Genomic DNA, 25683 nt, shown 5'->3' with positions numbered 1-25683 from the left:
CAGGAAAATCTGAGATGTTAAGGGAAAGTTTCACATAAAAGTGTGCATAAGACAAAAATGATAGAAACTTAAAAGAAGCAAAAGAGATTAAGAATGGCTTGGCTTAGGACAGCAAAGAAGTCAAATCAATCAGTACTTAAATCCATTAAGACAATTCTATGGAAGATCAAATACTGAAACTGAAGTTTAAAAATTTTGGCCATATAATGAGAAGGCAGGAATTATTGGAATGCCCCTAATGTTAGGAAAGATTGAAAGCAAAAGGGAAAGGGGATTGCATAGGATGAAATTGATAAAAAAAATTATGGAAACAATGAACATGAACTTGGCCAGATTTCATGAGATAGTAGAGGATAGAAAGACTTGAAATGCTGTACCCATGGCATCATGAAGAGCCAGACATGACAGAATAACTGAACAATGACTCTGACTAAAACTTATTGCTTTTCCCACTATACCATATTTCCTTTGTATTGTGATCCATGGCAGAAAGCTATATCCTTGTGGATTAATGCATGAGTCCTTGAAATATTGATGGAATGACTCAATCTAAAAATCCATTATAAAAAGTAATTGTAATGAGAGACTAGCCAATGAAAGGCCAATCCTTATGAATGCACAGTGTGCTTAGTCAAATGCAATACCCACACTGGATTTTGAAGTGCATACTAGAATTCTATATTTCTGGACTGCTGACTATATGATAAGAAATGACTTTTCTATTGGCTTCTAAGCCCAAACTGAGTCCCAAATGGTTTCAACAACTTACCCATTCACTCTTTTCCTGTCTAGCCACATCCAGTCAATGAGAAAATAACTGTCATAAGCCTCTAGCTGTGGAGAGAACTAGCATTCTACTTACCACACTCAGGTCAACTTGAAACTATGAACACAGGCCTGGCTGTTGCTTCCGGATATTCTTTTCTGTCTTTAAAGAATAATTATTGGAAAATGCCAACTCATAGGCTGGGACTTGTGAGGTTTAATGAAAGGATCAGAATGTATTATGGGTACAGGAAATGTAGTACATGTAGTACTTACATGTACCAAGCAGTTAAACCCTCAAAGACCTGTTTGACTGATCCTAAAAATGTCTTGACACATAAAGAATGATTTAGGTAAGCAAAGAAGGAGGAATTGTAGTCTCTCTACAGTCCTTCAAACTAGGTGCAAATCTCTTGCTTTATACTCAGCCATTTTGGGACAGATTGTGATATCAGAGAAGAAGAGTGGTATAGTGAAAATTATACTCTTTGGAGACAAGAGGGGGGTTCAAATTCTGCCACATCTCTTTTTTATTTAATGACTCTTCTTTACAAATCTTTGTGGAACTTAATTATAATCACACTAAATATTAACTCTCTAATTCCTATTGTGGTCAGTCCACTTAGAATTCAAGGACCTCCTATATTCCTATAGTCCTATGGACTAAGCAAGAAAAATAGAAAGAAAGGCAAGGAGCTTCTCAAGAAGCTCACAATTTAATGAGGAAGATGTCATGAAAATAAGACATATAGTCTAGATTGAGGGTAGTCTTAAAAGGAAAGCACTAAGATTAAGGAGGATTGAGAAAGGCTTCTTGAAGAATGTGAGATTTTAGACAACACGAAGAAAATCAGGAAAACTAGGAAATAGAGAAGAGGAGGAAGAAAGTCCTAGGCAGGAGAGATAGCCAATGAAAATGGAGTCAAGAGAGAAACAGCAAGGAGGCCAATGAGAAGGGAGGACTTGGAGGGAAATAAGGTAGAAGAAGATTGTAGAGGTAGGAAGGGATTAGGTCATGAAGGGCTTTAAAAAAAACCCAAAATAATAATAAAATAAAACATGATATTTTATTTGGTCCTTGGGGTAACAGGAAACCATTAGAGGGTACTAAATAGGGATAGGAATTGATATGATCAGATCTATGTTTAGGAAAGATCATTTTGACAGATCCATGGAGGATGGATTGGAGTGAGGAAAGACTCAAAAATATTTGAAGGCCTACACCAAGGTGGTTTCTGGGAAAAGTGGCCATATAAGAAAAATATTACAAAAGTAAAATCAGTATGCCTTGACAACAGATTCAATATAAAGGGTGAGAGATTGAACTATTTAACCTGTGAAGCTGGCAACCTAAGTGACTGAAAAGATGGTGGCCCCAGAGGTATACTGGCAAATGTTTAAATGTAGATTTTTTAAAGTATTCATAACATACTTTTAAATATCAATTACATTAACATTTTCTCTATTACTTTACTAATATTAAACAATCAACAATACAATAAAATCAAGCACTGATTAGTTGCCTTTGCTGATTTCCGAGGTTCAAATGCTTCAACTGAAAATTTAACAATGGACTCTGTTAGCCCAACAAATCCCTGACTGGCACTTTAAACCTACAGAGGAGAATTAAGAAGAGGATAAGGTTTAGTGAATTTAGTTTCAGACATATTTAATTTAGGAGGTCTGTGGGACCTTTAGGTTGATAGGTGTTATAATCAGTTGAAGATGGAGAAAAGAAATTGGGAGATATTTTAGGAGTAGGCAGATAATCTAGATCAAAGTCATCTGCATAGAAGTGCTAATTAAAATCATGGGAACTGATGAGATCTCTGAGTGAAATAGTATAGATAGAGAAGAAGGGAAAAAGACAAAGATCCCCTTTTCAGGGGCACCAGCTCAGCTATTGAGAATGACCTGAATGAAGATTCAGCCAAGAAGACAGAGAAGGAAGCTTCAGATAGGTAGGAGGAGAGCCAGGAGGGAGCAGTGTCATGAAATCCTAGAAAGAAGAGGCTCTCAAGGAGAAGATAATGACAGTAGTCATTCATTCAATAACCAGGTCACACTGTCACAAATGTATTGCATTCATTCAGTGAAACATAATTCTATGCTATATCAAATGAACTTTTTCCTCCATGCCTAACTATTCTTAGTCACAAATATCAACAATTTTTCTTACTATTCATCCAAATACCTCTAGGGAGTTAATTAACTATTATGGACAGCCATACCAATGTTGTCATCTCTACATAAAAATGCTTGCTCTCCCAAAAGATTATCAAACTTCATCTTATGGTAAGGTGAATGATAATAATTACAAGTATAAGAGAAGGGAATTTCCTTCCAATTCAAACTAATATAATCAAAGAAGGTACAGAATGTAATCATGAAGTATAAAGTAGGTTTTAAAGAAATTTTTCTGCATCTCAACAACAGTGTATGAATAACTACTAAGTCAGTTAGACAGGATTTTGAAAACCTGGCCCATTGGATGAAAGAAATTGACACCCCATAGGAACATTTTATAATTGGTAAAGAGACTCAATCAAACCCATTGGCCCAATATACATAAAAGAAGCAATTCATTTAGCAGAGAGGAATCCAAGCTTGGGGGCAATTTACAGAGGCAGACTCCTCTCCCATAACAAGAGGGCAACAAGTTCAGGAAAAGGGGCTTGTTTTCTTTTCTCATACTTTACTGGCCATATTATCTGAATGGTTGGATCAATTAAAGATAATAAGTCTATCTGGAAGCAGAAACAATCAAGGACAGACACTCAAGGGAAAAAGCAATTAGTTAAGTCAAAGTTTTCTCCCACTAGAGAATAGAACTGTATATTGTGGATCCAAGAAAGGTACAGACATTAAGAATCCAGCTGAATGGTTTGCCCAAAAGAGATGTTGCATCCAAGGGTAATTGTATGAGTATTCTGTGACATGTAAAAGAATTTCCAGGACATGGCAAACTGCAAAATATGATTTTCCCTTTGTGTTTACTACATATGCAATCTCACTACCACTGAACTCTAAGTATCAGTCTACTCTCTCCATGAACAATCTATTTGTGGGAGAATGTCTTGCTGTTTTTTTTTTTTTTTTTGTGGGTAGTGCATTTTCGTACCAACAGTTCCTTCTCTGGTGGTTTGAGAATAATTAGAATTTAGAGTCAGATTGACTTAGGACAGGATATAATAATGTTCATTCTTTTTTCATGTGTATTAGTGTTAGTGTTAGTGTTAGAGTTAATGCTAGGTTTGTTTGGGATTTTTTGGGAGGCAGGTCAGAAGATCTGTTTAATTATCACCTACCCTATAGTCAATTCCTTTCTCTGGGGGGTCACTTTCCTCACCTGTAAAGTAAGAAGATTAGACTGAGTAATCTTTAAAGGCCCATCCAACTTAAATCCTAAAAATTCTGTATTTATGTTATTTTCTAGCAGGATAGTTCTCTACACTTCCTCTATATTCTAAGCTCAGATCTCTATTCCTGGAAAACACAGCCCTTAGTAATACTTGATGATTTCATTTATTCTTTGAAGCACAGGTTCAAACAATATGGTATATGTGTAATGACTGAGAAACAACAGTAAATAGATTTATTTACCATGTAGATTTAAAAGGTATATAATGATTTTTAAATCTGGTTCAGAAGGAAGCCTAGATGTATCTATATTACATCCTCAGAGAGGTGTATAGAATGCTCAGGGAGAACAAGCACCTTTCCTATGAGGGCTTGCCAAGATCTTTTCAGGGCTATTCGTTCACTTTTGGTGTCCACCTTCACCAAACTCTCACTTATGGCTTCAAGAAGCTAGAGTATGCATAGCAGCCATACCTCAACAAATTATTTCAACAAATGGACTAAACCAGATTGAAGGTAATCAACACTCTTCAAACCCATCAGTGAGTTAGGGAGGTGTCTATCCCAAACCTGTGAAGACTTCTCCTCAGCAGAATAGATAAATGAGAATAGTCTGTCCCAGTGGCCCCGAAGGAAACTAAAACAGGCATTGTGAAGTATTTAGAGTGATCAGATGTTGAAAATGCAAAGATCATTCACTGTCAATCCTTTTGACTTTTGTCCTTTCAGTGGACTTCTGTGACTTGGAAGAAATGAAGCTGGCATCTTTATGCAACCCTCTGTCATTTAAATCCATTTAATGCTCAAGTCATCTCCCCATGATGTCAATGGTTAATGGTCTTCTTTGAGAAAGAAGGATGACCAACAACTTCTCAGAGCAGTTCCAATGTGTTACAGAGAGAAAAAAGCCAATGGAATGAAAGAAAATATCGAGAAACAAGATATCTGGATTCCAGTACCAATTCAGACACTAATTTCTTGTGTGAAACTGGGCAAGTCATTCCTCCTTTCTGGGCCTCAGTTTCCCCATCTCCAAAATGAACAAATTGGATTTTAAAAGATTAATAATCCCCTCTTGCTCTGACATTCAAATATTTCCATGACTAGGCTACCTCAAAAGTTCAATTCTACTCTTGACTGAACCTATTAAATTCACATTTTCCATTCTCCTACTTCACTCCCCAATTCAAAACAGAGCTATTAGCTCCATCACAACAGATAAATATTTCTCTTCTGATTGTTTTAAAGATAGCTTATTTTTCATCCAGATTCAATTATTTTCTTTTTTTTCAAAGCAGTTTATTCATGCAAGTAAATCTTGAATTTTTGCTAAACTGATTCGATTCCCACCCAATTAGATCATCCAGGAAATTAAATGATTCTTCCAAAGACAAGAAGAAAAAGAAATCAAGAAAAGAAGAACAAAACTATATAAATTGTTCTAATTTTTAAATTGTTTTAAAATGCATAAGATTCTAAAATCACCGTAATCCAGAGCAAGTAGGAAATGGAATAGAAGGAAAGATGGAATGAAAAAGAGAAAAGAAAAGAAAATAACCAAGCTATTATCCTTCTGGATTACAAACTACAAGACAGAAAAAGTGACTGAAAGAAGCAGAATGATTCTGAAACCTCTTGTGGCATAAAAATCTGGTGGTGAGGAGTATTACTAGCTTGGAGCTAGAAAAAAAATTATTTTTGAAGTGCATGTTTAGAGAGTGGTTTTTTTATGCAATGAAAATGGAAAGAAGGTGGGGAGGGGAGCCCTTCTTGCATTAGCAGCTGCTTCTGTCTCCAGGCACTGTGCGATGATACCTCATCCCATCCATTCAGCAACCCATTATCGCTACCCTCCTTCCCATTATTTTCCTTCAACCTTATCAGACACAAGCATCGCCTCAGATGCTGTGACTGGAGTCTTGTAATTGTCCCTGGTTAGAGCTCAATAGCACCTTGAACCATCAGAGCAATCTCTGCTTTTAAGAAAAGGTCTCCGCAAGGAGATGCCGATGAGAGAATTTGCCCGTGGCTATGTGGAATCTTTAATAGCTAACTCTCCTCTTTCTAGCCCTCTGTCTAGTGCTTGCAGAGAGAGGGGAAGTTTCTTTATTTATCACCAGTCTCTTTAGAGTGCCTGTTAGGCAATGCTCACATTATTTATTACAAGGTATGCGGCGCTGTCGGAAAAATATATATATATTATTTCTTCTAATGGGCCTATTGCAGATAGAGAGACTTGGGAGATCAAGCTGGAGGGGGAAGAAGAAAAAAAATGAAGAAGGTGGACCAAAGGGATGGAGTTGTTGATGCTACTTGAAGGGGAAAATAGAACAGTTTTTCTTATTTGCCTATGTGTGGGCATCTAGGGAAAAATGTTATTTGTAGCTCCAATACCTATAAATACATAAAGAGTAAGGAATCTATAAATAAAGTTCAAGAGTTTGGGAAGTACAAAAGAAATGTTCTTGAGTTATCTTCAAGTACAGATTTAACTTAAAATTTGATAATATGTACTTATATAAAGCTTGGGAAAGATTTTTAATAATTATTGTCCATACCAATCCCCAGTAATACTGAACTTGTAATCAATGATAAATTTGATGATTCACCACATTTAGACAAGAGTCAGTCCTGGAGAAGGGCAACTGAATTTTGTTCCAGAGGATTTCTAGTTTGTCACAATAATTGGTAAAAATAGGCTACCCAAGGTGAGGGTTTTCTTTGGCCTGACTCCTGTGTCAGTCTTTTAGGTAGTGTCTTCTGATTGAGTCATCTTTTTTCTATTGCCTCAAATGAATTGATCTAGTTTCCCAAATTGCTTATATCAGCTCTAACTTAGAGACATGGTCAGGAAGTACCAACACATGGAACCAAGTCTACCAGAATACGAATGGAATAATTAATAATGATAATCAGAGCTGACATGCATATTGCATCTACTATATGCCAAGCATTATGCTAAGCACTTTACAAATATACAATATTTGCATTACATACATATAATACAAATTAAAAGCAACATATTTCTCTGTCTCGGTAGGAAACAGCTATCCTAAACCAATGGCATCCCTGGGAAAAATATCTTTAAATTAGAAAATTCTGCTAGATGTAAATGTAAGTTAAGGACACTATTTTCCCCACTTTGTCCTTTAAGATGGACATAATTCCAAACAAGAGACTCTAAAAATACAGTAATCAAAGGCAACATTGTGAAAGTAAATGTATGACTTCTCAGGGTGATTGCTTTGAAGAATAAAACCCATTTATATATATGATCTTCAGTATGGCTTACTGTAGAGAGCCCTACATTTATAGGACAGGATGATCTGTATTCAAATACTGCCTTAAATTGTTAATAGTAGTGTGACTCTGGGCAAGTCACTTAAATACTTTAATTTTCTTTTTTCTCATCTGTAAAAAGATGGTTAAAATAGCATTTGCTTCATTGAGTTTTTATGAGAGTCAAATGATAGTAATGTGCACTCTAAAACCTTAAAATATTGCATACTTCTCAGCTATCCTTGACATGAGATGATAAATTTATTAGTGTTGGCATACTTTTGTAAAAAAAAAAAAAAGAAAGAAAGAAAGAAAAAGATGGAGTCTCATTCTTTTCTATTGAAATGAAAAAGAGTGATACTGTAATGATGGCATTGATATAAACAGGAATGGTTTGAGAGTAGTCTGGGGGAAAAAAGAGATAGAGAATAACTAGTTAGTGCCCATCTATCTCTGTCAAAGGGATCAGTATATTATTATTTGGCAGACATGACTAGTTCCAAGAAAAACCTACCCCGAAGTGGAAAAGGAATAGCTAATCAGGTTCCAGTTTAATTTGGACAGGCCAGGAAGGAAAATGTTTAGAGAGGGAACTCTGAGAGTTCAGGAATGCTTCAAGCTTACTTTTACTTGGGCTAATTTCTAAACTGTTAAACCTGATCTCCTCCTTTCTAATCCTCTGGGACTATGAATTCTGTTTCTCTCTTTGGATTTATAGTACTCCTTATTGTAAAAACTGACATTTACACAGTCCTTTAAGACTTACAAAGCACTTTCTTCAGAACCATCCTGTTACATACAAGTGTTATTTCCCCCTATTTTACAAATGAGAGAGGTAGTATATGTGATACAGTAGAAAAACTAATACAAAAATACTAGTTAGCAAACCTCAGATTTAAGCAAATAAGTCCAGACACATTCCAAGGGAGTTGTGTTTTAATTTGTTTGTTTTTTAATAATGACAGTCAATAGATCAGCATTGTCTAAGTCAGAGGACTTGACCTCATATCCTGGCTCTGCTACTTTTTACCTGGGTCACCTTGGGCAAGTCACTTAACTCCTCTACATCTCAATTTCTTTCTCTAGTAAAGGAGTAACAAGATAATCGCTAAGACTTCTTTCAATTCTGAAACCGTAAAATCTATGGCACACCCAGAATCACATATCTAGTAAATCTCAGAAGGTTGCAGTAATGGACCTTCTCTCTACCATGTCTCAGAAAGCTCTTCAACCTAGAATCTCCCTCTGGACCTGGGATTCACACAGTGGAAATATCCCCAACACCCGGGAACTTCCATTTATGGATCATTCCAGGCCATCCATATTTTATTCCTCTTTAGATTATACTCTGAATTTTCTCTCCTATGCACTAATGCCAGGAACCTTCTACTTCTTTAACACCCTCCCCACCCCCCCTTCTCCAATTCTTTTTTTAGCTTTCTCTAACCTGTTATCTTCTGTAAGTGGAATGCAAGTTTCTCAAAGGCAAGAACTGTTTTTCAGCTTGCATATGTATTCCTGGGGCTGAGTGCAGTGCTTGGCAAATAATAAATAAATAAATAAATTGTTTGTTGACTCACTGATTACTCAGATCAAGAGCTAGGCTCATCCTTCTGCCACTAGAACCAGTGACAATGTTTTGAAATTCCATAACAGAAACAAAGGAGTTCCTACATATGCCATTATTAAAAATGTTTTATTGATACTTTTTTGTTGTTTTTTATAAAACAATCAACCACCAATGTAACTTCATTCCTAAGGAAGATTCTGACACAGTGATTATAACTGGCAAAACAATATTCACATCTGTGCATTCAGTTTCTAAACAGAGATGAAAAGAATGTGTTCTATTATCAGTGATCTGGAATCAAGATAAGTTATTGATAAATATACAGTATTAAAAATCATTATGCTAAACGATGTGAATTTTATTTTCCAGAATAATTGTGCCAGTGCACAATTCTTCTCCACAGTGTACAAGTATATCTGTTTTTCTCCAATTCACCTAATATTCATTATTTCTATCTCTTTATTACAAAAGAGATTTTGTTGATTTTATGGATGAATTTTAATTTGCATGTCCCTTATTGTTGAAATTTTAAAACTTTTTAAAAATATATCACTATTAATAGATTTTATTTATTCTCTTGAAAACTACTTGGATCCTTATTGGGACAGGTTCTTCATTTTATATATTCATGCTGATACCCTATTGGTTTTGAATACTAGACTGAAAGTAATCCCTTCTCCCCTATTGCCAATCCACAAAAACATCTATATTTAACACTTCATTATGTCTTTTGCAATATCCTTAATCTTTGCCTGGTTAAAATTGCTTTGGTAATCATAGTTTTGTAACAACAACAAAAATTTATTTCCAGTTTATTATTTCCTTTCTGAATATACTGCATTGGGTTTGTCTGTGCATAAATGTTTCTAAAAATGTATAGATAGTTAAAATTGCCTAGCTCAACTTATGTAATCCTTTCTATTCTTTGTTTGGTCATACAGTTATGAATTCTTCCCTTATTCTTGTATCTTGAAAGAATATTTCCCCCTTATTACTCTAATTTTTTTTTTTAAATCATATAACTTTTTTCTGTCTAAATCTCATATCCATTTGGAGCTTATCTTTGTATTAAGTGTGGAATGTTGGTCTAAATCTAATTTCTGCCAAACTTTTTTTTAGGTTTCCCAGCAGTTTTTGCTGAATAGTGATATTTCCATAGCTGAAATATTTGTTTATTGAGTACTGAGTATATTAAACGTGAGACTGATTACTGATTCATTTTCTTCTGTGTGTCATATACCTTATCATTGAAATGTTTGAACAATACATTTCTTTTCCAGTGCTCAAGCATTATGATGATTATTGCAGTGTAATCTAGTTTGAGATCTGGTGCTTCTTTCCTTCCTAATTTATTTCATTATTTTCCTCTAGATTTGTGACTTTTTGTTTTTCCAGATAAGTGAAGTGAGGAGAAAGAATACTCAGGCATGGAGAAGCGGAAAAGCAAGGGGTGTCTTTTGTGAGCAGCAGCACATTGGACAATGTAACTGTTATGGAAAAGAGTGAAGTATAAGAAGGCTGAAAAGGTAATAGATTGAGAAAACTTTTAAACATTAAGTAGAGGTAATAGGAAGCCATTCGAGTATATTAAGTAGAGAGTGGCAAAGAGCTATTTTGTAGGGAAATCATTTGACAGCTGAGGAGAGAATTAGATAGGAATATGAAGAGGCTCAGGACAAATAGACCTATCAGACACTTTTTGCCTTAGTCTAAGCAAGAAGGTGTGATGAACTATACAAGGGTGTTGATGCATGAGTAAAGAGAAATGAACAAAAATCTGCCTTTTCACCCTTCTATCTACCACTATCTCCAGCTGAAGAAAATATAGAATATTTCATGATTTTATGTATCATCTTTGCAAAGGAGCCATTCTATTATTCTATCATATCAATTTTAGTATGTGTGCTGACAAAGTAAGCACTCTTCATGATATTTTAAAGCTCATTGACAACAGCTCAGCCATAACATTTGCTAATTCTTTGGTATAATGATGTAATATTAGGAGTTGCCTTATTAAACATATTTGGGATTTTCATTCCCTATTATCCATTTGTATTATTTCTATTACAGGTCAAAGACCATTCTTATGTGCAGAGCAACAAAGCAAAATTTGAGTTGTTATAGTAGTTTTTCAATCTCATCACCACCTATTATCTTAGCATCACAAATTTAAAGTTGGATGGAGCTCAATGGCTATCAAGTTCTTCCTCTTTCAGATGCGGGTATGGAAACCCAGAGAAGATAAGTCTTGTTCAAAGTCAAACAGGCAGGAAAGAACAGGGCCAAATCTGAAGTTACATCTTCTAATTCTAAATTTAGTGGTCTTTCCATCAAATTCTGCTATCTCCTGATATTCTAAAGATGACACAAATAATCACCTATCCAATCAACAATCCAATTTCCTTTTCCCCAATATTTCATTTTAAAGAACCACTCCTTTTTGCTGCCTTAGAATTCCTTACCAGTTTCAGATCATTACAATACTTAGGAGCTTTGCCCCTGTTTTTTCAGGCCATACTTCTCTTTTGCATTCATTTTTCATTAATTTACTTATTCTGTATGTGTCCTAAGAGCCTAAGTTGATTGGTGAGTTCCATGTGTATATACCAGAATTTATTTAGGCAGTTCTTCCTTTCCTTCTCCTTGGAAGGTTTTTGTTTTGCTTTTTGTCTTCAGACTTACATTCTTCAGAGCTTCCCTAACTTCTGAAATGACTTCTCTCTGTGGTTTTATACCACAAAACCTTTTTTTTTTCTTGAACACTTTGAAATCTGCTCTCTTCAAACCTAAGGTGCAAATCAGAATTTATTTACCTTTGATCCTCTTCTTTATTCCAAATTCTAAAGCAGAATGGATACTTTCCCTCAACATTTCTATTGATTCCACTTCAGTATCCATTTTGTCTTTATCAGTCAATGTAAGTTTCAGAAAAGTACTTCCCTCTCATTATTCCTTTACTTTTTGAAGCATGAAATTGGATCAAGATAAGCCAAGAATTTAATACTTACTTTGCCTTTGACAAACAATGAGCCTTAACACATGTCCAGACAAATAAAGGTTTCCATCATTCCTATATTAGGTCCCCATGCCAGATTTATTATCTTTATGTTGAACATTTTAACAGCATTGTCCTTCTATTCAGTAGTTTTGTAGTTTGTATGCTTCCAGAACAATATTACTTTGTCTTTTCTTTACATTTGTCCTCCTCCAAGTACTTTCCATCATGCTCCCCACTTTTAGATTTCCTGATACTAATCTAACTGCTTAATATATAATTCTTTTCTTGCCATCTTTTTATCTATTTCATGCCTGTTGAATTATACTCTTTCAGAAGACCAAAATTCAGAATGAACTGAAACTGGTTATGAGTGCTAAGGACTACAAAAAAAATGAGTGTTTTAGATCAAAGTTAGGTCATGATCTCTGTGGCATATGGGGTGATTATAATGAATAATAGAAATAAGGTAGAATTCCCATTTTGTTTTCTCTACATGCAAGATTTTCTGAAGAATGGAAATGTACAAAGCAAAAATTAAGGGGAAATTGAAACTGGAATTAGGTAAGGAAATAGCAAATGAGCATACAGATGCCCCAAATTAGCTCATTACCAGAAAAAAAAGACTACATTGTTAGATATTAAAATAACTTGTGAACATATTTGCTGAAATTTTCTTTGTGATTTTTATGAAATCATGAAGAATGAAAAAGGTACTTTAGAACTATAGATGAATAAGTGAATTAAATTTTTAAGAGAGTTATAGACTAGTACATTTGACTTTGATCCATACACAAATTCTAAAATATATTATTAAAAGAGTGGTTTTCAAGCAATTAGGTAAAGAACTGGTGATCACTAAGAGCCAGCATTGGATTATCATGAACAACTTTTTCAAGAATAATGTCCTTTCTTCCCCTCTCCCCCTTTTTGGATTGAGTTATTAAAATGGTAGACCAAAAGTTATTAAAATGGTAAATATATTATCCCTGGATTTCAGTACAATTTCTGAGAAAAGCATAAGTCCTGTGGACAAGATAGAAAGAAGTGAGCCTGAGGTGTATTCAGGCATGGTTGAATAGCCAAAAGCAAAAAGTACAATAATTATTGGATTTACAGCCAGTCTTAAGGAAATACATAATATTCTGTTCTCAGTCATATTCTCTTATGTTAGATAAAAACAGTTAGTCCAAGTTTCTGCTTTACAGTGGGGGGAAAGTGAAGTCCCAAGATCAAATGAAAGGTTTGACTAGATAATATTAATGTCCCTTCTGTTTCAATGTTTCTTTGATTCTATTATTTTCTCTAAGTTCTTAAAGAAAAAGAATCCTAAATTGCTCATGTTTAATCTATATTGGATTACTTGATGTCTGGGGAGGGGAGAAGGGAGAAGAGAGGGGGGAAAGTATGAAACAAAGGTTTTGCAAGGGTGAATGTTGAAAACTATTTTTGTATGTATTTTGAAAAATAAAAATCTATTTTAAAAAAATAATTAAATAATAAAGAAGGAGAGACCTAGAACTAAACTACCCTTTCTATTGATTCCAAGTTGAAGGTAATTTTCCTTCACATTACATTATTTTTCCATCCCACAAAACTAGTCAGCAATCATGCAACCTATGTTAAGATGCAGCTGAATCCTAAAGAAAAACAGAAGCAGTATCATGAGGAGTGCTTTCTATTTTTAGTATTTTAAATTCCAAATCCAATTCCCAGATCTAGCCTTGCTTTTTGCAGGGGTAGAGGATAGAGAATGCTACTCTGGGTTCCCTTTCCTATGATGCATATAGTATATAATCTCACAGAACATAAGGAAACATGAGGAAAGCTGACAAACATGATGAATATTCACTTTTTTCTTTAATGTCATGAAGCAAATTGAAAAGTATTTTGCTTAATCTGTTTAGCCAGTTTAGCTAATAAATTGTATGGCACATAAATGCTATCAAATAAATCTGCTCATGTGTTTGTTTGTCTGGTTTTTCTTCTGCAGGCAGGAAGCAACAAAAAACCAAGAGTGTTCCTTTAGAACTCAAGGCAGTTCTCATGAATTTCCAGGACCACTTTTCTCTGCATTTTCTCCTTTTCTAGCCTGAAGGCAGCTACCAAGAAAGCAAGTGATATAGTCTGACACAATCTTTTCTGCCCCTCTGACTCTAGATGCTAAAGGTACAATTTAATCCATGTTTGATGAGTAAGATGGTGGGAGTTACAGGGAGAAATTCCATTGGCTCATTTAGATATCTACTTAGTACAGTGTAATTTGAACCTTTAATGGAAAATTTGCTAACAAAAATAAATAAATAAATAAAGCTATTTTTATTAAATGAATGAAGTAGGAAAAAGAAATGAAGGTTCAAATCAGAAGTTTATAGCAAGAAAACAAAATCAAAATAATTCATAAATTTAAAATGACTTAAAAACAGTCTCAGGGGAGATGCTGAATCAGCAAAAGAAGTATTAACTAAGCCTAGTAGCTAGTCTGTTGTAACTGATAAAAACATAGTTTAAAAACAAGCGATCAGAGCAGGTAAGAAAGACAAGCAGACTTGGCAACCAGAAGGAAGAGAACCTTCAATCTGGGTTCAACTCTCACATTTGATACTTACTCTGCAGTTGACTTTGGGCAACTAATTTAACTTCTTTGGCCTCAGTTACTTCATCTGTGAAATAAAGGGCTTAGACTAAATTACATCTAAGGTTTCTTCCAGCTCTAAATCCACCACTCTATGAAGCTGTCACAGTCTTGATCTCTCTTTGTAGGAAAGCTGACCAATAAAGATATTAGTGGTGCCAAACTATAGCAAGACAGTATCTTTATTCATTTTAAAAGGCTCTGGCCATTTTAATATTAGCACATTAAGCAGAGAACAGCTTAGATTTATGCACTTTATCACTGACTTCAGTTATGCTCTAAGAGTCTTTTGTGATCCACAGAGACAAATACAAAAGGGGGGGGGAGCAAAAGAGGGAAAGTTTCTACTTGTTCTTGTTATTCTTCAGATTTCTTGGCCCCTTGGAGATTGAAATTTTGCTCAATTCCTGAAATACTTTTTTTCATTTTCTTCATTAAACTTACCTTCTCTACCTTTTGATATCTGATTCATCCTTTCTGATTGAAGGAACTTATTGTGTATCTGTATTTTTGTATCAACAGATAAAGTTTTCTATAAACTGCTACAAATGAGGATGAAACTTATCATCAAGCTTCGCATTCTTCATATTCATTGGTTCTTATAATGAAGTTGTATTTCATTACATTAATGAACCACAATGTATTTGGGGCTCCCCAATCAATGTATACTGACTTTGTTTTCTTTTCTTTATCACTACAACAAAAAAAGCTGAATATTTTGGTGTTTGTAGGATCTTTCTCTCTCTGACTTCCTCAGGATCTATGCCTATCAATAAGATCCCTAGGTGAAAGGCCATAGTCATTTTGATTATTTTAAAAAATAACTTAAAGTTGCTTTGTAGTTTAGCTGATTCAAACTCTTCCAACAGTGTACTAATGTGCCAGTCCTTCCACAGCTCTTCTAACATTGATTATTTCCCTCTTTTGTCATCTTTGTCAATTTTCTGGATGTGGGATGTAACCACAGAGCTATTTTGATGTGCATTTTTCTTAGTATTAGTGATTTAGAGCAATCTTTCATATAGATATTAGTAGTTTGTCATTCTTTGGGGGACTGTTTGTTTATATCCTTTCACTACTTTGCCACCAGAAAATAACTCATACCTAGAATCTTCTATCAGACAACTAAGTGAGGATTCATTGGACTTGTAGTCAGGAAGACCTGAGTTTCAGTCTTGGTTTACTAGCTGTATGATACTGAACAAGTCACTTAACCTGTCAGTATTTTTTTCTTCATTTGTAAAATATGGATAATAATAGCACCTATTTAATACATTTGAGTTATTTCTAGATATGTTTAACCAAATGAGTCTTCCCTTATAGAACGTATAATGTAATTTTATTGCAAATGTTCTATTTTTGGACAAGGAATTTTGACCCATTTATGGCAAAAGTCATAATATCAAAATCTAATTTTTAAAAAAGGGTAGCCTGAGGAATAGATATCTAATTTACAAGTACTGCCCATTAAAAAGAGTTAGAGGTGTAGATAAAAATTGCCAGTGTTTAATATATATAGTTTACTAAACTGGAAAACACTTGCCTTAATGGGGGATAGAGGAATAGGAAGAGGATTTAATGAGAATATTTTTTAAAGGAAAAAAAAAGGTCTCATTTCTTGTCCTAGAAAGTTAGAAGTGAGATGTACCTCATTTGACTGCCTGGATTTTTCTTTTATGTAGTCACATCTCCATCTGCTGGAAATTTAGGATTTTTACCCCTAAAGGCTTTTGATGACAAGTAGCATGGCATTGAGAAAAGGCAACTACCAATACAAATGGCAAGGAAAATGTCTTCATATTTTTGTTTTGTTTTCTTTTAAGAAAACTCTTTCTCTACTACCAAGAACATTGCAATGGAAGTGGCATATGTTTAGTAAATGTCATCCTAAACAATTGCATTTATTCAGTAAGTTTCATATTGTCATGCAAATTAGCATGTCCCCACAGGTTTTTGACTTAGACTATTGCTCTGTTATTGAATGGGCACCCAACCAATGATAGCAATTTGAGATATCAAGTACAAGAAAGTGAAAATTATTGAACAAAAACTGAAAATATATGGGAGTGGCTTTATTTCAGAAAGTAGGTCAGTGGACCTATGCTATTTTATATGACTCACTTAATTGGCTAGGGTAGGGAGAGGGATCGCATCTGGGATTTTATTAATATAGGAACTCCAAGAAGAGGAAAGTACCTCTACAATGCAGGTTGGCACCTTCTATGCAACTTACAGTAATAGTGTTGCCTAGGTCAATAAGAAGTTAAATGACTTTCCCACAGTCACACAACCAATATGTCTGAAAGGTAAGTCATGAATCCTATTATTTCTGATTCTGAGACCTGCTCTTTATCTGTTACACCATTCTGTCACTACTACACAGCTAAGCATCACTAATTTTGACTCACTAAAGATTTGCAATTTGCTCTTTAGAATATCCTCAGAGGAAAAGCCAAAAGCCTTGCTAGTGATGTGTCCTCCTAGAGAAAGGGGCGGATAGGATTCCTCCTTACCAGCTGCTGTTGTTTTAATTGAAAAATATTCACTGCTCCCCAGTTAGAAAGAAGGCAAGAGGCAGAGACAGATCTATGGCAGGTAGAAAAGAAATCCAGTCGCATTTGACCCAAAATGAGTCTCTTAAATATTTGATTTTCTTTCCAGTCCCTAGACGTGATTTTATTTGGAATTGGGCTGAAAGGAGACAGCTTGTAAGTAACTGGAGAAAGTGTTTACTCAGTGAATTAGTTCAGGTTTCATTGTGCAGAGGATTAGAGCTTCAGCAGTGACTGAATCTCCATTTCAAGTTAGAGTGGCTCACTATTAGCTACCTCTGGGGCAGGACTAATTATCATAGGACTTAGGCCATTAAAAGCTTTAACAACTAGTGCTCTCTTCCAGGACTGGATTAACTATTTGCCTAAAGCAAACTGTGGAGATAACCATCCTTCCTAATGGTCTGTTTTGATCTCTCTTCTCTTTCCTCCTTTAGTTGACTGAGTCTTGTTGCTGGCTCAGTTACAATGAATCAGAATTGTGATTTTGAACTGTCAAACACTTTAGCGTTCTTGCCACTAAGACATCATCACTAAGCATTGCTAAGAAGACATTTTCTTTTTTCAATGCAATGTGGGGGCATGAAGGCGGAATTCATAAAGAAAATGCAGTGCCAAGAGAAGCTATGTCTTGAAATGAGAATGCCTCAGGGAGAGATGGACTCTGATATCAAAGTATAGCTGCCTAGTGAGAGAGGATTCTCTCAATTCATTCTCAACCTCTCCTTTCACAAGACTCTAGGGATATAGCCCCTCCTTAACAACTAAAAACTACCTTCCCACCCCATTTTGTGTTTATATAGAATGGAACTACCAAAAGCAGAAGGGGTATGAGTGAATATTAAACATAATCTTAATAGTGATGATGATGCTGATGCTATGAGAAACAGTACAATGCAATGACTTTGCAGTCAGAAAGAACCTGGTTTGGGTTCTGAGTTATGAATTGTGAGTGCCTTATCTGACATATACTGGCTTCATGACTAGGCAAATTAGATGACTTCTCAGTGTTCTGGACGATTCTCTAAGAATATAATTTGCAGAGAAGGCATCTACCTGCTGCAGCTTTAAGGAACTTTCTTCTTCGGGAGCTCCCTATACCAATGAAATCATAGGTCCAACTACTCTTTCCAATTCTTAAAAATAAAATTTTTATTAAATATAGTAATAATAATACAATTTTAAAATAATTTAAAAATAAAGATGAAAGGGACCTTAGAATTTGTCTTTTCTTCCTTCTTTCCTTCCTTCCTTCCTTTCTTTCTTCCTTTCTTTCTTTTTCTTTCTTTCTTTCTCTTTCTTTCTTCCTTTCTTTCTTTCTTTCTTTCTTTCTTTCTTTCTTTCTTTTTTGTTAAGGCTCTTTATTTTCAAAACATATGCATGGATAATTTTTGAACATTGAGACTTGCATAGCCTTATGTTCCAAATTTTCCCCTCCTTCCCCATACCCCCTCCCCTAAATGGCAAGCAATCCAATATGGATTATACATGTTAAAATATTTGTTAAATCCAATATATGTAAACATTTATACAATTATCTTGCTGCACAAGAAAAATCAGATCAAAAAGAAAACAAAATACCAACAAACAACAACAAAAAGAATGAGAATGCTATGTTGTGATCCACACTCATTTCCCGCAGTCCTCTCTCTGAGTGTAGATGACATTATTCATCACAAGATCATTAGAATTGGCCTCAATCATGTCATTGTTGGAAAGAGTCACATCCATCAGAATTGATCATTGTATAATATTGCTATTGCTGTGTACAATGATCTCTTGATTCTGCTCATTTCACTTAACATCAGTTCATGTAAGTCTCTGCAGCCTTTCTAAAATCATCCTGCTGATTGTTTCTTGAAGAATAATAATATTCCATAATATTCATATGCCATAACTTATTCAGCCATTTCCCAATTGTGGTTATCCACTAAGTTTCTAGTTTCTTTCCACTACAAAAAGGACTGCCACAAACATTTTTGTACATGTGGGTTCCTGAAACCTAGATGGGATATACACTAAAAGTCAAGGTCATGGCAGAGTCAAATCAAGAAACTTCTTGATTTCCAGTCCAGAATCGTTTTTCACAATATCCTTATAAGAACTTATTTATATGATGCTTCCTGGATATCTCATTTAACCCATAATATCACCTGATTGAGATAGGTTGCACAGAAGTTACTTCTATTTTATGGATGAGGCTCAAACTATATCAGTTCATAAATTACTGAGTTGTGATTCGAACCCTGGTTTATCTATCTTCTGTCTCCGAGTTCTAAACTTTTTCTATACTACCATATCACATGATTCAGTTGTCATATGAAAACCAGTAAGCACTGGTTTTTCAGGTTGCTGTCAATAAGATTTACTATAGTGAATTGAAAACACCAAGCTTTTTCATTAGAACCTCCTACAGTGCCTTTTTTCCAAACTATAAAGACTATTTTTCAAACTCGGTGGTCATCTGTACTACTACCGCAGAATTTTAGTACATTTATTGAATTTAAGAATTCATTCAACAATTCTTAGATTGATTCTCTGGAAGAGATATACTAAATGCCCTGGCTGATTATCATATCAGTCCCCGTAGGATTAAAGTAGAAAACTCGGTGTCCTGGTTCTTTGAACAAAGCTAGAAATCATAAGCATAGGAATGTTAAGTGTTCTGATCATTGTATCTCTGCTCATATTGTAATGCATGTCAGATTCAAATACATATGAATTCTTGAATCTTTCATTTGTCAAATTTGTTCATATGACTATATGAAAGATGGAGAAAGATGGAGACTATATAAAAGCTGGATCTACTGATGGAGACTATATAAAAGCTGGATCTACTGAGAGGTTGTCTTCAATATCTTATTCAGTTCTCATATGAGGAGAAAGAGAGACAAAGACAGAGGGGGGGAGAGAGAGAGAGAGAAAGAGAGAGAGAGAGAGAGAGAAAAGAGGAGAGGAGAGGAGAGGAGAGGAGAGGAGAGAAGAGAAGAGAAGAGAAGAGAAGAGAAGAGAAGAGAAGAGAAGAGAAGAGAAGAGAAGAGAAGAGAAGAGAAGAAGGAGGAGGAGGAGGAGAAGGAGGAGGAGAAGGAGAAGGAGAAGAAGAAGATGATGATGATGAAAAGGAGGGAGGGAAGGAAGGAGTGAGGAAGGAAAAAAGGAGGATATATGGAAAAAAGAAAGAAGGAAGGAAGGAAGGGAGGGAGGGAGAAAGGAAAAAAGAAAGATGGAATATAAGTACAAAGAATGGAACAATCACTACATACATGGTGTCTAATGGGGGAGAAGTACATATACAAATATGTACATCATAAATATAAAGTGAATAAAATTTTAAAATATGCAAAACAGTTAAATACAAGGTTGTTTGGGAGAGAAGGTACTGGCACTTGAGGAATCAAGAGAGTAACTATAGAAAAGATAGATCTAACAATTATAAAGTAAAATGCAACCCAATGAAAACACAGGAAGTTAATGGATTGAAATGAAAATTCATAAAATGCCATTTCATTCATTTAAAGAGTACTTATTAAATATCTATTGTGTGTAAAGTACAGTGTTAAATGTTTCAGAAAGACCAAAAAATATTAAGTATGAAAGGCTGCTCTAAACTTTATTGTGCTTCTGCCAAATCACAAAGAGCTAGAGTGAATTCGAATTAGAAAGTTTTACAGGAGACAGAGGAGAAATATTATGTTATGCTACAAGGCTCTTTTCAAAATTAATTTGTCACAATGACTATAATAATGTACATGAAAACACTCACAGGCAGGTAAATTCTGATTAATTGTATTGACTAGTATCTTGAACATGGAGAAATGATGATAAAACACACCTCTCTCTTCTCTTTACAGAGATTGTAAACTCCAAGTGTGGAATGTGGAATATTCCCTCAAATTGGGTCATGATCACTCTTGAACTTGAGTCAATGGAGAAATATTAAAGGAATTTTAAAGAGGAATGAAAGTAAAAGGCAACAATAAATTTTTAAAAATGTTATTACATATATATATTTAAACATGATGCACTTAAGAATTATGCAGCAATTTTTTTAAGTGTCCATTGTTGCTAGAAAAAATAGATATAAAAACAACAATAGAGGTTTTTTGGCCTACCAATACCAATAAATGATAAATGCAACAGGAAGATAACATTCTCCATTTCATCCTCTTCTCAGCTAACAAATTGATCTTTCCAAAGCTTTGTATTCATTAAACTCCAGTAGCTTCTAATCACATCTGGAATCAAATATCAAGTTATTTGACATTCAAAGCCCTTCATATTGTGCCACCTTACTCATGCCCACATAGTCTGTGTTCTACTGACTCTCAGATCCTTGCAGTTCCTTGAACAAGAGAACATTCTGTCTATTAGTTGTGGGCAATTTCTCTGCCTATCTTTATGCCTGGAATCTTCTCTCTTCCTCATGTCTACCTTCTGGTTTCCCTGGCTTACATTTAATCAGAGCTAAAATCTCACCTTCTCTAAGATGGACTTTTTTGATTCCTTTTAATGTTAATGCCTTATCTCTCCTCATTATGTCCAATTTGTTCTATTTTTGGTCATTTTCCCCAATTAAACTGAGAACTCTTTAAGCATCAAGTCAAGACTGTCTTTTCCTTTTTTTTTTTTCATAGTATATTGTAGGTGCTTAATACATGCTTGTTGAGTATTGACTCACTCACTGATTGACTAAATAGACTAAATAGACTAGATAGACTAAATAAATAAAATTATGGAGATAATTTAATTGAGCAAGCAAAGTAAGAATTTTCTTTTCCAATGTTCACAAAATTTAAATCTAAATTTTCTAGTCACAAAGAAGATACTGGTTAGTGTAGAAAAAGAAAATTTAACCAATAGATTTCTAGATCACAATGCAATTAAAAAGTAATAAATATTGATATTATAAATAAAACATGGAACAGAGTACTGTGGAAATTTTTAAGTGACTTGAGTGAAGGAAGAAAATATAAAATGATAACAGATTATATCTGATGAAATGAAAGCACAGACTGTCTTTGAGTACCTCAGATATATAAACCCTGATTTGCAGGGATCTGAGTGTAAATTTCACTTATCTATAATAGACATTTTAAGTTATTTCATATATGTGATGACTCCTTTCCCCAAAACAAATGCCATCCTTCTTCACATCTTAGTATTTTCATCAGTTACTTTGACTAAAAAATAATTCACCATCTATTTGTTGACATTCTGCTTTTATGTCAGACAGAACTTGAACAACATATACACAGTCTGTCGTGGACATGAAACCTTTCCAAGTTCAAAGAACCTTTCTGAAGCCATAGCCTTTGATAATATCATACCAGGACTTTCATAGAACAGGAATTTTTATTTTGTGATAAATACTGTCAACAAAAAAGACTGAGAGTTTTTTCTAGGTCATCCCCTCCCCTCCAAAAAAAGGATGAAAAAGCAAAAAAAAAAAAAAAAAAAAAAGTTATGTATGTGTGTGTGTGTGTGTGTGTGTGTGTGTGTGTGTGTCTTTAATCTGGAAGTTCCCTTTAATGAAGCCGATTGTATCCCATTCACACTTTTTCATAACATAACACACCCTGCCCTAACTTTGTCCATATCCTTACAAAATAACGTCACAATAGAGGGTTAATCCTTCAAGGTATAAGAGATTTTCTTTCTTCTTGCATCTCAAGAGTATTAAGAGCTAATTCATGTCAAGGTTAGGGTATGAAAAATATAAAGTAATAGAAATATTGAGATTTTATAAAAATCATCAGAACAGCCGAGAGAATCATTAAATATCTGAGGGCAATATAAGCAGGGAAGCTGCTAATAACTTTACCTGGTAGTAATTCTGATAGTCCTAGATTCTCAGAAAAATGGGAATACTAGAATGCTGGTACCTTCTCAGGTTTTCCTATCTACCAGCAGGGCTTTCTCCTTTAACAACTATTTTCTTGTTTAAATTCCAAAACGAATTTCATTTTTAGAATTCAAAACTCTGGTCTGAAGAGAAATAATCACAGAGTCATAGAATCATAGAATGTTAGAGTTGGAAGAAAATTTAGCTAGAGATCAGAGAGTGACCTGCCCTCCCCCTTATTTAACAGATGAGGAAACTGAGGCAAACAGAATTAAGTGATTTGTCCAGGATCATACATCAAGTAATTATCTGAGGCTGGATTTGAACTCAGAAAGATGAGTCTTCTTGATTCCAGGCTTTGTCCTCTTGACTGCCCAGGCAATGACTAAGATATGCTAATTAGTGGCATACAGCAAAACTAAGTTTAGAATCCAGTCCTCTAAATTTTGAATTCATTAGTCAAAAGCTGCCTCCATTGTTTCATCAAGTGCTGAATTATTTTTCTTTGTTTTCCATTATTTTATTATAATATTTATTTTTTAAACTCACTTAGGATATCAGAGAATCATATTTTCTTTTTGTTGTTACTATTTTTACTATTTTTTTTTTTTTTTACTATTTTCCCCATTCATTTAAGTGTTTTTATTAAAAATCATTGAATTGTTTTTTTTCCTGAGATCTTTGGAAATTTCACCCTTTTTTTTCCCTTTGATGGTGGTTCCCCTGAAATCTGGATCTCAAAGTTTATTAAATTCGTGCTTATTAGATTCCTCCCATTCTGGGCAATTCATGGTTCCTAGTCAAGATCTTTGACTCGGGTATACAGAGTCAGGTGTGGAGTCAGAAAAACTCATCATCTTGTGTTGAAATCTGACTTTAGACACTTAACTAACTGTGTGACCTTGGGCAAGTTGCTTAAAACCCTGTTTGCCTCAGTTCCTCTTCTGTAAATGAGCTTGACAAGGAAATGGCAAACAATTCCAGGACCTTTACCAAAAAAGCTCCAAAAAGGGTCACTAAATAAATATCAGACACAAATGAAGCAATTGAAGCAACAGACACAAATAAAATAACTGAACAACAACATCATATACCTTGGATTTAGGTTTCAGTTTTATTCCATACAAAACTCATTTGTCCAAAAATCACCCAAATCTTGATTCATTGGATTACCTAGAGTTTATTTATAAGTTTTCCATGAACTGGATTCTTATGTTTTTGATTTACTTCAAATCAATTCTCTTGGACTATCTTTTCTCCAAAACAAAAATTCTTAATCTGGGGTCTGTAAACTTTTTAATAAATATTTTGGCTATTCTTTCAATATAATTGGCTTTTTTAATAATCACACATATTTTTGCTTATATATTTAAAAACATTCTGAAGTAATTGTCAGATAGGCATCCATGGCACAAAAAGAATTAAAAATTCCTGGACCAAAGTTCTCTCTCCATTCCTTTTGAATTTAAGTTGCAAGTTATTTAAAAGTACTGTACTTCATTATGAGCTTGTACCTTAATTTTTTTACCCTGCTTCTGTGGTCACCAATTCATTGGAGTGACATATAGTTCACGTTTATCAAATCCCAAATTCCACTCTCAGATATACACATAATTTTGCATTAAACCAGTGATTTCACTGATACACAGAATTTCCTGGTAAGGAAATTCCCTCTACCAACTCAAATCTGCATCTGCTCTACAATTTAAAGACTTAGCTGCTTATCTGAAGCAATGAAAGATTAAACAACTTGCCCAGGGTCATAATCATTATATACCAGAAACAAAAATTGAACCCAGATCTTCTGACTTCAAGAACAGCTCTTTATCCATTATGCCAGGCTTTTTCTCCAACAAATACTAGTAACTAAAATCCAATTACATTTTAATGACTCTGGCTTAATCTACATATGACTTTTAGGAAACAAATATATTTTTTTTAATATACAGAGATCTTATAATCATAAAATTAATAACAAGATATATTGAATTACAAAATCATAAAGGACAAGTCTATAAAGAAGAGAAAAATCACAGAAAAATATCAAACATAAAACAAACTTAAAACACACAGCCACAATATCAAGTAATAAGAAAAGAATACCTAATCTCTCAGAATGAGTTCAAGTCATCAGACTTAGGTGAATTCCATCCTGAGATATGCTGGACCATTTTCAGTTACTTTAGAAAGATCATAGTGAATGAGAGGCAAGCCACTGGATTGGATAAGAGAAAATATCTCAATTACAAAAGAAAAAGTCAAGAGAGTGGAGTTTAAAAAGTAAAAACCAGTGAACTTGAATAAAACTGTCAAATTTCTATAATTTTTTTATTAAATAGATAACAAACAAGTATTAAAAGAAGTGATCACCCAGAACCAGTGTGATTATATCTAGACCAGCTCATACTAGACCTTATATCTTCTTTTTTTTTTTTTTTGACAGGTTTTTCAATTGATGGATCCAAGGAGATATTATTGATCAAGTTTACCTGAATTTTAAGCAAAGCATTTGAAAATTTTCTCACACTCTTCTTGTTGACAAGTTCCAAAGATATAGATTGAACAGTAATTAAAGTTAAACTAATTCAAAACAGATTGAATAGTTCAAGCTAAAGAGTTTTCAAATATTAATTTCCCTGTCAATCCTGTCATACAAATATTTTCCTTAGTGAGTTAAATAAAAAA

The 25683-nt window shown here is 34.3% G+C and overlaps 1 non-coding gene across 1 annotated transcript; it reads right to left on the bottom strand.

The window, feature by feature from the left end:
• Nucleotides 1-10792: 10792 nt before the first annotated feature.
• On the bottom strand, nucleotides 10793-10895 carry LOC111719709. The gene has a single exon (XR_002769713.1). It is a non-coding gene; the product is annotated as a U6 spliceosomal RNA (small nuclear RNA).
• Between the last annotated feature and the right edge of the window lie 14788 nt (nucleotides 10896-25683).

This window comes from Sarcophilus harrisii, chromosome 3 (genome assembly GCF_902635505.1).
Source record: "Sarcophilus harrisii chromosome 3, mSarHar1.11, whole genome shotgun sequence".
Lineage (NCBI taxonomy): Eukaryota > Metazoa > Chordata > Mammalia > Dasyuromorphia > Dasyuridae > Sarcophilus > Sarcophilus harrisii.
Note: the sequence above shows the minus strand (reverse complement) of the source record. Positions and strands in the feature narration are given on the sequence as shown.